Source organism: Podarcis pityusensis (genome assembly GCF_964106645.2).
Source record: "Podarcis pityusensis genome assembly, chromosome: 1".
In the NCBI taxonomy this organism is placed as follows: domain Eukaryota; kingdom Metazoa; phylum Chordata; class Lepidosauria; order Squamata; family Lacertidae; genus Podarcis; species Podarcis pityusensis.
This window is the reverse complement of record NC_138028.1, coordinates 71,274,646-71,289,556: the sequence shown is the minus strand read 5'-3', so window position 1 is coordinate 71,289,556 and position 14,911 is coordinate 71,274,646. Positions and strand designations below refer to the sequence as shown.

At 41.5% G+C, this 14,911-nt stretch overlaps 1 protein-coding gene and 1 long non-coding RNA gene across 4 annotated transcripts in view; one reads left to right on the top strand and one right to left on the bottom strand.

Moving 5' to 3' along the window:
* The window catches only part of LOC308459821, a 406,481-nt gene that overhangs the window by 243,697 nt on the left and 147,873 nt on the right, over positions 1-14,911 (top strand). The window lies entirely within an intron of this gene.
* Positions 1-14,911, bottom strand: part of INSC (INSC spindle orientation adaptor protein) — a 150,909-nt gene that overhangs the window by 38,562 nt on the left and 97,436 nt on the right. The window lies entirely within an intron of this gene.

Genomic DNA, 14,911 nt, shown 5'->3' with positions numbered 1-14,911 from the left:
TCTTTGGGGGAAATCACATGCTTTGGATGTACGTCAAATATATGGTGTGATTCTGCACAAAGTCTATAGTTCTACATTAGTACAGTTTTCGTGCTTAATTGGGGGGGGGGGTTTATGCCACAGCATGCAATGGTTAAAGAGAGATTGGTTATTTGTTTATTTTTCACCTGTGTCACTTTTTAGTTATCAACTGCATCTCTTGACCAATATCCTACAAATACATGCATTGATGTCTGGATATATATCCCTAACCCTCAACAACTCTCAGTCTAGTCTAGTTAAAGGAATTCAGTACCCAAACATCAGTTATGCAAGGTAACAAAGTATTTGATAAGAATTAGTTTCAAAAGAAAACTACCTAAAGTAATTTAGGAAAACGGTTAATACAGTATACTAGACTGTGTTCCTGCAACACTTAAATGGCTTGGGTAAACAAAACTGGCCTATATGAACAAATAAGTCAGGCCTAGCATAAAGCAACTCCCTAACAGTCAAAGTCAGGCAGCACAACTCTGTGTAGGCCTATATATATATATACATGAAGAATAGCTGTTGAAGTCCACATATCCACTGGATGTCACTGTTACACAGTCCTGTAATTTGGATGCTACAAGAAATAATTGGCAGGCACAAGAGTCTGAATTTTATGTTGAGGTTTTTCTACTGGATTTTCAATCACTGTTCTGAGAGCTTCATTTCATGGCCCCATCTATTAGCAAGAGTTCCTTGAGTGGAATTGTGAAATTAAGGGCATTGCAGAGATTTGGTCTGCAGCTTTTAGCCTCCTCTGTTCATCTTCCTACTCCTCCTCCCAGATGTTCTAATGAGAGGGTGAAAATAATTGGATATACTAGCAGTTGCCCCAGATGCCATTCTTACTAGGCATTCTTCAGAGACTCCAGATAAGACAGCCTCTCTCATGGACTGAGACATATGGAAATGTATTTTACAAATGCTTTGACCTCCCTGAACAGATTTAACATAAAATCCTTGGAGCCATTTTGGATGTCCCATTGGTTCTCTTTGGTTCTGAAATAGGAATGCTTCCTGTAGTTATGGGAGACCAGTATTTTACTTGAATCAGTGAACTAGAAGAGAAGTGGCCAACATGGTACTCCACAGATGTTGCCTGTCCCCATCAGCCACAACCAGCATGACCAAGGCTGATAGGACATTGGCTGCTCCAGGGCAAGAATTCTAAACATGAAAGTTTCTGCCACATGTAAATATGATAGAAATACACCAGAAACAGAGAAACTGCCTAATCTCTGTCTAAAGGCAGTATTCTCTGTCTACTGAGGTAGAGGCCTCCAGGCTTTGTAAAACTGTTGCTCTTGGTCTAAACAAATTTTCTATATATTAGTACTGAGGAAGGGAGGTGATGGGTGTACACGTCTTAACTTTCTTTCAAGTGGACTTTTGGTTTTGAAAGTGTGGGGAGGGTGATGTGTAACAAAAGGGCAGCTAAAATTCCCCAAAGATTTCAGATCTTCCCTTACATTGACAGTGGCAGCATCCGTTATTTCTTGAAATACTTTAAAAAAACCAACAAGAACACATGGGGGCTGCTATCTTTCCCCTTAGAGGCCACCTCAGAATTATGCTACCCCACAATGTAGCATCATTCCAGCAGCATTATGGGGCAGGGGATGGTGGCTGCAGAGGTCGTGGCTGCAGGCCTGTAGCTACCAGCACAGGAACCTGCCTTATACTGAGTCAGACTACTGGCAGTGGTTCTCTGGGGTTTCAGAAAGAGTCTTTTCCAGCCCTATCTGGAGATGTCGGAAATTGAACCTGGGACCTTCTGTATGCCAAGCAGATGATGGTCTACCACTGAGTTCTGCCGCCGCCTTTCGCAAGCACCAGTGACTGTGTGTAGAATACGCACAGAAGCAAAACATATGAAAGAAAATCATGCATGACCAAACTCAAGAAAGGAGATACATTTGTGTAAGCTTTTAGGTTTCAGTTGCCCCTCTGTGGCTGAAGATTTTTCTGATAAATCACCAAGTCAGCAGTATGCTTTGTAGTGAGAGACAAAGCCAGCATGTCAGCAAGTCTACTTCATTATAGTAGTGTGTTTGGCTCCAGTACAGAATATGCTTTGGCAAGGATATTTTGTGCCAACTGAGACTGCTTTTTCTTTATGAACTATTTCAATCAGTCCTGAAACACGACGACTGCTATTGGCCAGTGCCTCTAAATGTGGAGAAGCCAGATGCATAAGCCTTCACAAGCTCTGCATACCTTCCTCGTAACCCTGTGTGCAAATGCGTGCACCATTCTTGTGTGCTGCTTAAACCAGTAAGGCAGCTTTGCTTATACTCTCACTGCAGCCCTTTTTGCTCCTTATTAGGCACATCCTGATGTTAAAAGAATACACACCTGGCAGGGGTAGCTGGCTCGGCCCACTCACCATATATGCATTCTGTCTCATGTGTGCAACACATAGGGTGGAAATCACCTAACAAACCCAGTCAATGGAAGCACTATGCAAGGGCTCCTGCTTGCTCAATGGAGCTTTCCACCCTCCTTTTTCTCTGCACCCCCTTAAACTGGCTCTGGGGAAAAGCCCCCAGAATGATGCATGGAGAGGAGAGGGCAGGTGGTTCCATCTGGTAAGCTGATAATTCTCATGCAGATGCAATGTTTGCAATATCATGAGGCTGAAGTTCATCTATTACTTGCACACACAACTGGCCCCTCTGGTTTTGCAGAGCTCCCAGTTTCGTGGAGAGCTGCGTTGTGCACAAGAGAAAGTTGCAGACATGCAATGGAGTGTATTGCAAGGGGTGACGCCATAATGCATCAAGCCCTACCGCCCCCCCCCCATGCAGAGGAGAGCCCACATATATGAAGAGGGCGCCAGTTAGGGTTATGTGTGATGTTGGGGAAGCGGGGTTGGGTGTGTGTGTAGTGCTTAGCCTTATCTTGGATACATGTTAAGTTTAAGTCATAGGTATGGATCTTTTAAGTCAGCCAAAGTTTTTTTGGTTGAGAGTGTTTTGTGTTCCAGGTTGCGGTTACTTCAGAAGACTTTGGAAGGCTGATCCACATAGTAATCTCAGAATGGCTGCTCGTTGCTTTAAAATACAGTCGTACCTCAGAAGTCGAACGGAATCCGTTCCGGAAGTCCATTCAACTTCCAAAACGGTCGAAAACCAAAGCGCGGCTTCTGAATGGCTGCAGGAAGCGTTCGGCATTCGGGAGCCAAAATGTTCAACTCGCAAGGCGTTCAGGATCCAAGGTACAACTGTAATAATAATATTATTTCAGCTCACTTATTAGAGCTGAAATCTTTCAGGCAGTTGAAGGCCATCTAGGGTGTTTTAGGGAGCCATGTTAGTGCTGCTCCACATGCAGAGAGAAAGAACCATGAGCCAAACAACATGTGTATCTGTGGAGGATTCTTCGGTACACCTGTGGAAAACTCTGCTGGTGTAGATGTCCTATGGGTATGCTGGGGACAGGTGTGAATCTGCAGGATCCCAAGCTCCCTTGTTCATTAGACATGTGGACAAAAGTGGCCCCACACTATGTCTGCCCTGGGTCCAGCATTGAGTCAACAGGAAACAAAAAGAAAAATTCTGCCCCCACATCTCCTGCCCTGGCCACAGCAGAGCCATGGGTATGGTGGTTACATTGCTACAAAATCTCTCTCCTTACCACCTTATCCCAATGACAGGAGTGTTCTGCCTATGATACATTCCCCCCCCCCTCTTTTTTAGGGTGGCAGGATATAAATATAATAATAAAAATTGTAATTGTTTTGCTGATTACTCTTAGTTGTGATGAATATTCTTAGGGTTATACATATTTTTATTATGAAAAATGTAACAATGCAAACTGAGAGGTGTCATGTTGAGCTGGGTCTCTCACCTAACTGGCACTAAGAAAAAGAAATGAATATAATATTTTTTAAAAAATAAAAATATACATTTTCCTTCTTATCTTATTCTCTCTGAGCTTCCAGCACGGTCTGTCTGAAGGGGGAAGGCAGCATTTAAGCCTTACTTTTCTAAATCTCATCACTGATTTTCATTAAGCACTGCCTTGAGTTTAAAAGCTGAGCAAGCTTTTCCTCTCTCTTCAGAAAAGTCAGTTTGCTTGCCAGGTGGGTTTCCCTGAGCTATAATAAAACAAAGTTAGCATTAGTCACAGTGGAGATGATTTCTCACATGCTGATTATGGACCATTGTCAGTCCTGGTTATTGCCTCCACTTACAAATCCCTAAATAGAATCAAAAGCATCATCAGGTGACCATAGACTATTTTTCATTCACAGTAGTCAGTTCTCATTCTCTTGTAATGGTGGGCTTTTCAGCCATAAATCTAGTACTAATTCCAATTCTTCAAAATGAAATATTTAGCTGAGGTCTAAATGCTAAAGTCTTTCATATAGTACTAGTGGATTTTGGATTCCTTCCCTTCACCATCACTGAAATACAGTTTCCCAAACAAGATTTAGGGAAAACACAGTTCCGCAAAAGATCACTCCTTAAGACTTTGTTTCTATTCTCTTAAACACAATAGTTCATGTTAGAGTTTGTCCCTTCCGCAAAGGAACTTCCTGTTGGCCACCAAAGGACCCCCCTCCCCAAAAGTAGATCCAGGTCAGGAAAACTTTATTTGTACCTCGTTCTTCAAAAGGATTATCAGCTTTCCAGCAAATTTCCATTTCAGAAACTTGTATTCAAGTTGCACTAGACCTGGTTTTGATCTTAACAGGCCACCTGTCGCACAGTGAATGTAGCCCCTGAGCAACACGATTCAGTCAGGGGCCAACCTTGGTAATATGGCACCCTAAAAAAGGACAAAAAATGGTCCCCACCCCCACCCCATGTCTTATTTTCACACTGATTCCTTTCGGTACAGTTGCTTTTATATGGATCTTCTCAGTAGGTGCCTGTATAAATTTAGGTATTAGTAGTAGTTGTAGTAGTAGTAATATTTTGTGTCCCCTCAGCTCGGCGACCTGTGTGGAAGAACTGTCAGCACTGCCCAAAATCTGGTGCTGATTCAGGCCTCTGAAGAGAATGCTTGGTTTAGACTCAGTAGACAAAGTTAAATAGTACACTCCATTATCTCTTGCTCTCTTTTACTGGTGGTTGATAGATGAGATTTAGAGAATGTGATCTTTTCAAATGGATTGATTCCGACGGGTGCACAAGCCACCAGGCTAGCAGGTAAATGCCTCAAACAAGTTCAAGTTCACCTTGGAGGTGGTACTGAAGCCTTTGGATGCTTAAGGATCTCGACATAGCCTTTTCTTTTAGAACAGAAACATAATAAAGAGCAGCAATGGTCTTGGAGCCTCACCAGGCCTCCGCCTCTGCAGACTACATCTTAAATAGCACTTTAACCAAAACTCGTATCAAAATACTGCAATCGCAAATAATACAGGTGCCGTAGTTTGGTCGATTTAGATATTATTCCAGACCTTTGTGCACCCTTGTAAATCTGTAGTGCTTTTTTTCAACTCTGCTGTGTGTTCATACTGGTGATTTACAGTGAGGCCACACAAATTGTGCTGGAGCCCCAAAGCAAGAACTCACATACACTTTGATCCTCCCCAATGCTTTCAGCTCAAAGTGGCTTGGCAAGGAAGCCAGGGTTTAGCTTAGCATGTCATTCCTCAGGAGCCTAAACTTTCATTTGGAACCCCTACTTTGGCACAGCATTATGTGCAAATGCAGCCTATGTGTGCAGGTAGATTTGCTTTCAGGGCTCCTGGCTGCACATTTAGTTCTGCACCTTGAAAACCTGTGATGGTTTTATCAAGTCTGCTATGTGTTCTTCTTGGAAGCTCTCATTGTGCCTGGTATTTCAATGTTTAACCATGACCTTTGCATATTTTTGATGATATTTTAAGCCTTCCTCACCAAACCATCTCTGGTAAATTCACTTAAGCCCATATATTTGTTTTCTTTAATATAATTATGGACACAGAATTAACCTGTGCTTCCATGGACAGCTATGAGTCCAAAATGACCCTAAGGCTGTGCCCCTGGTCCTTCAGAGGCACAATTGCCCCATTCAGGACCAGGGAGTCCCCCACACCTGCCTGCCCCCTGTCCCCCCCCCCAAAAAAAATAGTACTTCTGTTTTGTCAGGATTCATCCTCAATCCATTAACTGCCATCCATCTTCTAACCACCTCCAGACACTCACACAGGACATTCACTGCCCTCACTGGTTCTGATTTAACGTGCCAAAACAAAGCATATTTTCCACTACTAGTTAATTGAAGAAGCCTCTGGGGCCTTTAACATTATCTGATTGTGCCACATCATCCAGTTCTGAAACAAACAGCTTTCAGAAGGAACAAAAACCATAGCCATCATCCTCAAATCTTAAATGCCTCAATATGTTTTGGTCATTTGGGATCCTTCAGTCCCACTCTTCATTTGCAGTTATCACCCACGTAATACTGAACAAAGGAGACTGTGAGATTTGTTCACCAGCTGTAGATGGTAATCAGTGTCTGATGATCAACTAAGATGGCCCAGGCTTGGTTAATGATACCACCATGAAAGAAAATAATGACCTTAGTTGTAATTTAATGGCTGTTATGTCACCTCTTACTGTTATTTATAACAGCCCCAGCTTGAATATATGATAGTGAGGAAGATCTTCAGTAATTCTATATGCAGTTATGTGTAATGACTAATGATCATCAGTACCAACTGTTCAAGCCAAAAAAACCAGTCAGAGGTGACATTTTACCAAACACACAGAATTTTTAAGAAACATCTATTGATATCCCTTTTGTCTTCAATATTTTGTATGAGTGGAAATGTTCAATATACTTGGTACAGGAGCAAATGAATTCTGTCTTTCTGACAGCCTTGTGGGAATGCAAAGAAAGAGAAATTGATTTTCCTAGTCCAGCTTTATATACCATTTTCCTGCTATAATGAGAAGTTTCTTTATTAAGAAGGTTTGTCAGAATAATTCTTATGGCTTTTAGCTCTCTAACCATCACTGCATACTTTTTCCATCTTAAACCACAACCAACATTTTAAACTGGGAAATATCAAACTACTGAAGCAAATTGCCTCAACTTTTGATATTTTAAACAGAAATGGTATTTAGCAACTTAGGATATTTTATGTATTTAAAATTGGCTTTTACTTATCCTGAGCATTCAATGGCAGTTACAAAACTTCACAATATAAAAAAACCTTCTGTGCCCTGTACTCAAGCTGTGTACATGGGACTGTTTACTCTGCATTCAACGTTCTCCCACTGCTATTTTTTGAAGCTGCATTCACAAGACATTAGCCACAGTCAATATCGATCCAGTAGTTTCTTGAGATATGCTGCTGTTCCTTGCATTTTTTTCTCAAAGCAACTTCAATCCAAGTAGAAGTCTTAAGCCACATTCACCTAGTGAAGCTAGGTGTGTATATCTGAGTGTGTATATCGCTGGATTATCACCTTGTCATGGTGAGTGGGCTTGCACGTTCCTATGACCCTTGTGAGTGAAGCCATTGGGAGTCTTGTACTCCCAGCAGGGTCACTCAAGGTGGTAAGGTCAAAGGGGAGGAGCTAGACAAAGAATGACCCAAAAAGTCCTCAAAAGCAGAACAAGTGGAAGATAACAAGCAGTATGTTCCAACAGGCTGCAGCAGATAAGAATCCACCGGTCATTGTGATTGCTCATGCCATCGGAATAGAGCCTTACTGTGAAGCCTGTGTGTTGGTCAGCGTGCACTGATCTACTCCATGGGTAGGCAAACTAATGCCCGGGGGCCAGATCCAACCCAATCGCCTTCTAAATCCGGGAATCAGTGTGTTTTTACATGAATAGAATGTGTGCTTTTATTTAAAATGCATCTTTGAGTTATTTGTGGGGCATAGGAATTCATTCATTCCCCCCCCAAAAAAATATAGTCTGGCCCCCCACAAGGTCTGAGGGACAGTGGACCGGCCACCTGCTGAAAAAGTTTGCTCACCCCTGATCTACACACATAAAACAAATTCACGCACAGACGTCTTCCAAAGAAGAAGAAAGAAGTAGTATCTGAAACAGCCATTGCACATGCACATTGAGGACAAATCTGCAGCTGGCATCTTTATAAATAGGAGTTCCAGGGGCATGCTGCAGGGGTGGGGAAACTAAACAGGTAATGTGCATCAGGTGAAGACACCCCCTCCCCTCTCTAATGTGTACAGCAATGTACAAAACACAGTGGTGGGAAATAACTTCAGTGTGTTTTATGCTGCTAATGAGTATATAGCCACTGAACACAGTGGGATATGCTTCTGCCTAGACATGCATAGGACTGCTTACACAAAACCACCCACCCACTTTTGGGGGTTTATCACAAAAATCCACTCGCAATTCATTAATCCCTGCTTTCTCAAGAGCAATCCGTTCCCAGCTCCTCCAACCAGAAGTGCGCCCAACCAGATTTTTTTTTACTCTTGGCCTCCAGTCCAAAATGTCTCTCCTCCTGAAAATCACTGTCATAATGCCCTCAGATCCCTACACAACGATCCCTACACCTAATCCATTTAAAACAAACCATAGACAGTTCCCTCCCATAATAAACTGTGTCCTACCACCCCAAAATGGCTGGACAACCTAAGAAGACTCACAGCATAAATAATTTGCTGTTCCTCTTCTCTAATCATAGTCTGTATTAATGAACCTAGATCTGAACAGATGCAGGAGCAACTAATGCCATTATCAGCCTTCCTGCAGCACACACACAATCCCTCCTATCCATTTCTATACAAATTAATGGGTTCTAGTTATCTGGCTCTTCATGACATTTCAAAACAAATATGTTTTGTTCAGCGGCAATATCTGCATGGCTAGTTGAATAATGATTTCCATGGTGGCATGCTGCAGCTTCTTTAATTATTGAAAAGACCATGGTCAGGGGTCAGGGTGATGGGAATTGTAGCCCCAACAACATCTGTAGGGCACCATGTTGGCCCTCCCTGGTTGAATGCATTGTCTCCTGTCCTATAAAGTATAGCTGCTAATTTATATTGCAGCAACTGGTATTCATTACTGGCTTGGTACTGCATTCCTCTTAAACTAATTAGATATTATTTCTGACTTAAGAAATTGTCAGTTAAGCCCTACTGGCACCATCCAGGCTCTGTCATGGGTCTATAATTCTCTGGAGAGTTGCCCTAATTTTAGTAATAGGCTTATTGCTTATCTTGATCTCACCTGTCAAAGAGTATTAGAAGACCACATCCTTTATTCAAAAATAGCTGCTTTCTTAGAATATGAAAAGGCACGGGACAGGATTCTGTGTGGTAATCAGTTCTTAGCTAATCCATTTAGGGCTGGCCTCTGGTGCTCTCCGGTTCAGCACTAAGATAGAAAACAGGGCAACTTTGCCCAACAGCAATGCAGACATTTGTGGCTTGCTATTCACACACAAGTTAGCCAGCGTGGTGTAGTGGTTAAGAGCAGTGGACTCGTAATCTGGTGAACCAGGTTCACTTCCCCGCTCCTCCACATGCAGCTGCTGGGTGACTTTGGGCTAGTCACACTTCTCTGAAGTCTCTCAGCCTCACTCACTTCACAGAGTGTTTGTTGTGGGGGAGGAAGGGAAAGGAGAATGTTAGCCGCTTTGAGACTCCTTAGGGTAGTGATAAAGTGGGATATCAAATCCAAACTCTTCTTCTTAGGGACGCGGGTGGCACTGTGGGTTAAACCACAGAGCCTAGGACTTGCCGATCAGAAGGTCGGCAGTTCGAATCCCTGCAATGGGGTGAGCTCCCGTTGCTCAGTCCCTGCTCCTGCCCACCTAGCGGTTTGAAAGCACATCAAAGTGCAAGTAGACAAATAGGTACCGCTCCAGCGGGAAGGTAAACGGTGTTTCCATGCACTGCTCTGGTTCGCCAGAAGTGGCTTAGTCATGCTGGCCACATGACCCGGAAGCTGTATGCCGGATCCCTTGGCCAATAAAGCAAGATGAGCGCCGCAACCCCAGAGCCGGCCATGACTGGACCTAATGGTCAGGGGTCCCTTTACCTTTACCTTTATTCACAAACAACCCAAGGCAACTAGTGGCAGCTCTGTGTGGAATGAGCACATGGCTTAAGGCAGTCCTGAGTGTGGTGTATTAGCATACTCAAACTATGACTAAAAGAATATGTTAAACACCTCAAGATTGGAACCACCTTCCTTATGTATCTGCTTTCTACAGGGATTAAAACAATGAGAGCTTTAGAAAGAATGGCTGCTTCTTGAAAACACTGACATTTTGGATCTAGAAGGTTTTAACAATGTATTTGGATGGCATGCATATCTGTGGTATGATAAGGTCAAAGCACATAAAGCATTTAAAAACCATATTGTCAGGAAAGCATTGTTTAATGTTTGGATAAGATACAAGGACTTATTGGAAAATAAAACCCCAAGGTGGCTGTCACCGATGGAAGCGAAAGCTCTGAAAAAGCTCAATATGGAGGTCAAATGGCCGAAATATTGGGAAATTTTGGAACAAGATGGAGATAGACTGAAATTGCAGAGTTTTGAAAAACTAAAAAACAAAGTGCGAGACTGGCTTCATTATTATCAGATAATGGAGGCATACAATTTGGATAAGAAAATCGGCTTCCAGGTGGAAAAATCAAAATTAGAAACAGAATTGTTAGAACCCAAAACTAAGATTTTGTCAAAGATGTATAACTTGCTGTTGAAATGGAATACTCAGGATGAAACGTTGAAATCTGCTATGATTAAATGGGCACAAGACATTGGACATAACATAATGATGGCTGACTGGGAACAGTTATGGACCACAGGTATGAAGTTTACGGCATGCAATGCCTTAAGAGAGAATATTATGAAAATGATCTACAGGTGGTACATGACCCCAGTCAAGCTTGCAAAAATCTACCATTTGCCCGATAACAAATGTTGGAAATGTAAAGAAACTGAAGGTACATTCTTTCACCTTTGGTGGACGTGCCCAAGGATTAAGGTTTTCTGGGAGATGATTTATAATGAATTAAAAAAGGTATTTAAATATACCTTCTTGAAGAAACCAGAGGCCTTTCTCCTGGGCATAGTCGGCCATCGGTGTTAAAGAAGGACAGAACTTTCTTTATGTATGCTACAACAGCAGCAAGAATACTTATTGCAAAGTATTGGAAGACACAAGACCTACCCACTCTGGAAGAATGGCAGATGAAAATGATGGATTACATGGAATTGGCGAAAATGACTGGTAGAATCCGAGACCAGGAAGAAGAGTCGGTGGAAGAAGATTGGAAGAAATTTAAAGACTATTTACAGAAATATTGCAAAATTAATGAATGTTAGAATGATGTTGGATTGAAGTTAAGTGGTTTCTAGATGTAATGGTATAAAAGAATATGAAAAAATTGGATTTTTAACAGGTAAAAATTTAATGCTATAATATATTAAGATAAAGATCAGGATAAAATAAGGAGGGAAAGGAATTGCTGAATTAATAAATTGAACTGGAATACAAAAAAGGGAGGGATGAGGAGGTCCGGGAAACAAGCAAATGAAAGATAAGTGATGAAAAGATAGAATTGTTTTTAACTGTTTTTTATTTTGTATTTTTTCTTTTTTCTTTTTCATTATGTAATATTGTGAAAACTTTAATAAATATTTATAACAAGAACAATGAGAGCTTTAGTATGGTATAGTGGATCTAATGCTGGTCATTGCCCAGAGACAGTCTTGAGGTCAGGCTCCTGTTAAACCATGTTTTAGGCACAAACTACATGTAGTGTTAACTACTGTATGTGGTTTGCCCTGGTTCTCCCAATAACGATGAAATCCTTAAGAAGAGCAGGAGAACTAAGAGGTCGCTCTCCTGCCATTCTTCCAATTTAAGTTTCTGCTCAATAGCTAACATCCAGTGATGAATACAGGACCAGCATGAGTCCACATTGCCAGCTTTCCATGCTCAGTGCTGGGCTGTCCTGGGAAATTATGCCTGCTATTCCTAGGACAAATCTCACATTTTCATTATGGCCCACAGTGCCCAATTTGCACTGCAGGGAGTTGCAGTCTAGTTACTATCTATTACCTACAGACCAAACTCTTTTTTTCTGTTACATTTGTGCTTATTGTTAGCATATTTTCAAAGAACATTTTGAAGTTCCTCCTTGAACAGAGCATCTGAATCATAGAGGGGACACCAACAAAAAATGTTTTGACCAAACTAGTGACATCTGTCAGTCAGAGATGGGGAGGATAAGTTCTGTTAAAGTTCTCAAGGGATGTGTGCTGACACTCCTTTTAATTTCTCTTGTTACAGGAAGTTGACAGACACTATATTTACAATAAAAAGCCCACAAAATATTTCATTATGGAAGCATTTCTGTTGGCTCAAGCACATTGGTGTTCTTCCACTTGAGGAACTTGCACAGGATGTTTCTGTTATCTGTTGAAACTAAGCATTGCAATCTCTTCAGGGAGTGTGCCACACCAAGTTACCACAGCACAGCACTAAATATTCCATTAAGTGATGCAGCCTGTTTTATCATTTTGAATGGACTTGTAGAAACATTAGTGGCTTGGAAAACCGAAAAGGTCATTTTGACCAGTGTGAGCTTAATTTCATTGCTTTGTCCCCAACTCTAATTTCACAAATCTGTTTGCCATTTAAAGTGATGTTTCTGAAGTCTAATGCACCATTAGGTTTCATATAATGTACTGGGGAACAAATTAACACAGCATAATTATACAAAGGAAAGATACAACACCTGCCTTTTTAAAAAGTAGGAAGGGAGGTGGCTGCTAATCTCTTCCCGAAAGATGGTCACTTGTATTCAGTTTATGCTTCTGAGAATTTTCACAAGGTTGTTCTACAATGAGTGAAAATAGCAGGCAAAAGTGCATTGTATTAGGGGAAACTGCTGTGCGAGAATATGCATATTAACAGAATTTGACACTAAAACGCTGGTAAATGTTCATGATGACTTTAAAAAAACAACAAACAACCCACAAACTGATCTGGAATTGAGGAGAAATGAACTTAAGACCTGAAAAAATGAGAAATGGAGAGAAAGCAAAATCGACATATCCCCTAATATAGCACAAGACACTATGCCTCTCTTCACCATTTGTATATTTTAACTTTGTGTCTCCTTTATGACATTGCACTTAGATGTGATTCTACACAACACCCCTGTTCTCCCATTTCCTTTTTTGAAAAAGAACAAGTTTGTGGAATAGGGGAAAGGGTTGTTCTGCCATTATTGCTGCAGAGAGAAAGCCAGATAGCACCAAAGGTTCATATTGGTTCACCTCAAACAACCTTTACTGTATGCAAGAATGCAGAAACTACAGCCAACCAATTGCAAAAGCACTGATAGAAACCACCTACATGGTTAGCACAAGATGCATCTCCATAGGATTCGTGCCACAGATACCTGCCAACAGTATCCCCAGTATTGATAATCTGCTTTTCCAGGGAAATGCTGCTCAAGAAGATCTTATAAATTCCTTCCATTTAAAAATATTGCCACCCTAAGCTTATTACAAACATAGCAAAGAAAGACTTGGGATCTCTTTGCATGAACCCAGCTACAATATGAAAGAAAGAAAAAATATATTCATGGACAATTGGCTTACAGTTCTCACTTAGGCTGCAGATGTCCCACCATTATTTGCTTCCCTTCAGGACACTCAATTACAAGACATGTCATTGTAAAGTACAAATGAAATCATTTATCATTAAGCTGAAGAGGCGCATTATTCAAACGTGCAAGATGTGCTTTATGAAATGCGATGTATGAGGTCATGATTTAGTGACTGTAATAGTGCTCATTTTCCCAAGTTTAAAAATGGGAAGGGAGGCTATGAGCAATTCAAATCGTAAGTGGTGGCATTTTCATGTTTACTGCAAGGGTTTGTCGAATAGCTACCTTTGAGAGTTAAAATTAGCCTGTGTAGTACATTGCTGAAAACCTCTTTCAGATCTTCAGCTGTTATATTTGTCTCGGAACCGGTGCTAATTTACCCCTTATGTGTCACCATCCCTGAAGTGTTGACAGGAAAAATGACTTGAATCTATTCAGAACTCTCCACATTTCAGTGAATTGGGGGAGGTACTGGGCAGAGCACAAATTTATAAACAAAGTCATATAACCAATTCAGAGAGAATTGCTTCATGTACTTCCTTCCAGGCAACTCTATATTTACTTTCCCTATGCAAAACTGTATATACTTAGGGTGGAATTCAACCTTGCACTAATGCAATTGTCACACAAGCATAAACATTTCTACTTGCCAAATAGAGCAATATCTTCTCTGCTCCTTCTACTGGTTCTCCTGACCGTGCTGAGTATTCATAGCAATTTTCATACATTGTGAGAGCCAGCATATGGAGTGGTTAGAACAGCAATGGAGAACCTCCAGCCTGCTAGGTCTCGCCTGTCACTGACAATGTTAGAAACTCAGATATATAAGCTAGGTGCCATGTGGCTCCTTAAACCAGGGTTACAATCACCAAAACGGAATGTCTAGTTGTCCTTTTGGGGCCAGACAGCTCAAAAGTCATATTTTTCAATACATATTTTTCTTCCTGAAATTCATTCTGATTGTGCAGATAATATATCACAGATAGTGTGTGGAATCAAGCAAGATCCAAGGATTCCCAAGCATGCACCTCCAGATGGTGGAGACGTCAGACACCATCCTGGTGCATGGGCATCTTCACTTGGTCGCAAGTGGCCAATAGCACCTGGCAATTTTGAATGCTGGCCACGCTACACTCACTGCCTCTGTATGCTGAGAAAGGATGTAGAGATGAAATGTAGTGATCTAGACAATGCGGAGTGAGTGGATGGGCTTTGGCCCCACCCACTTTTGATATTGGCCCTGCCTGAAACATTTTCCCTTGGGGGACTGGGGACCAGGGAGATCCATGTTCAAATCTCCACTAAGCCTTGAAGTT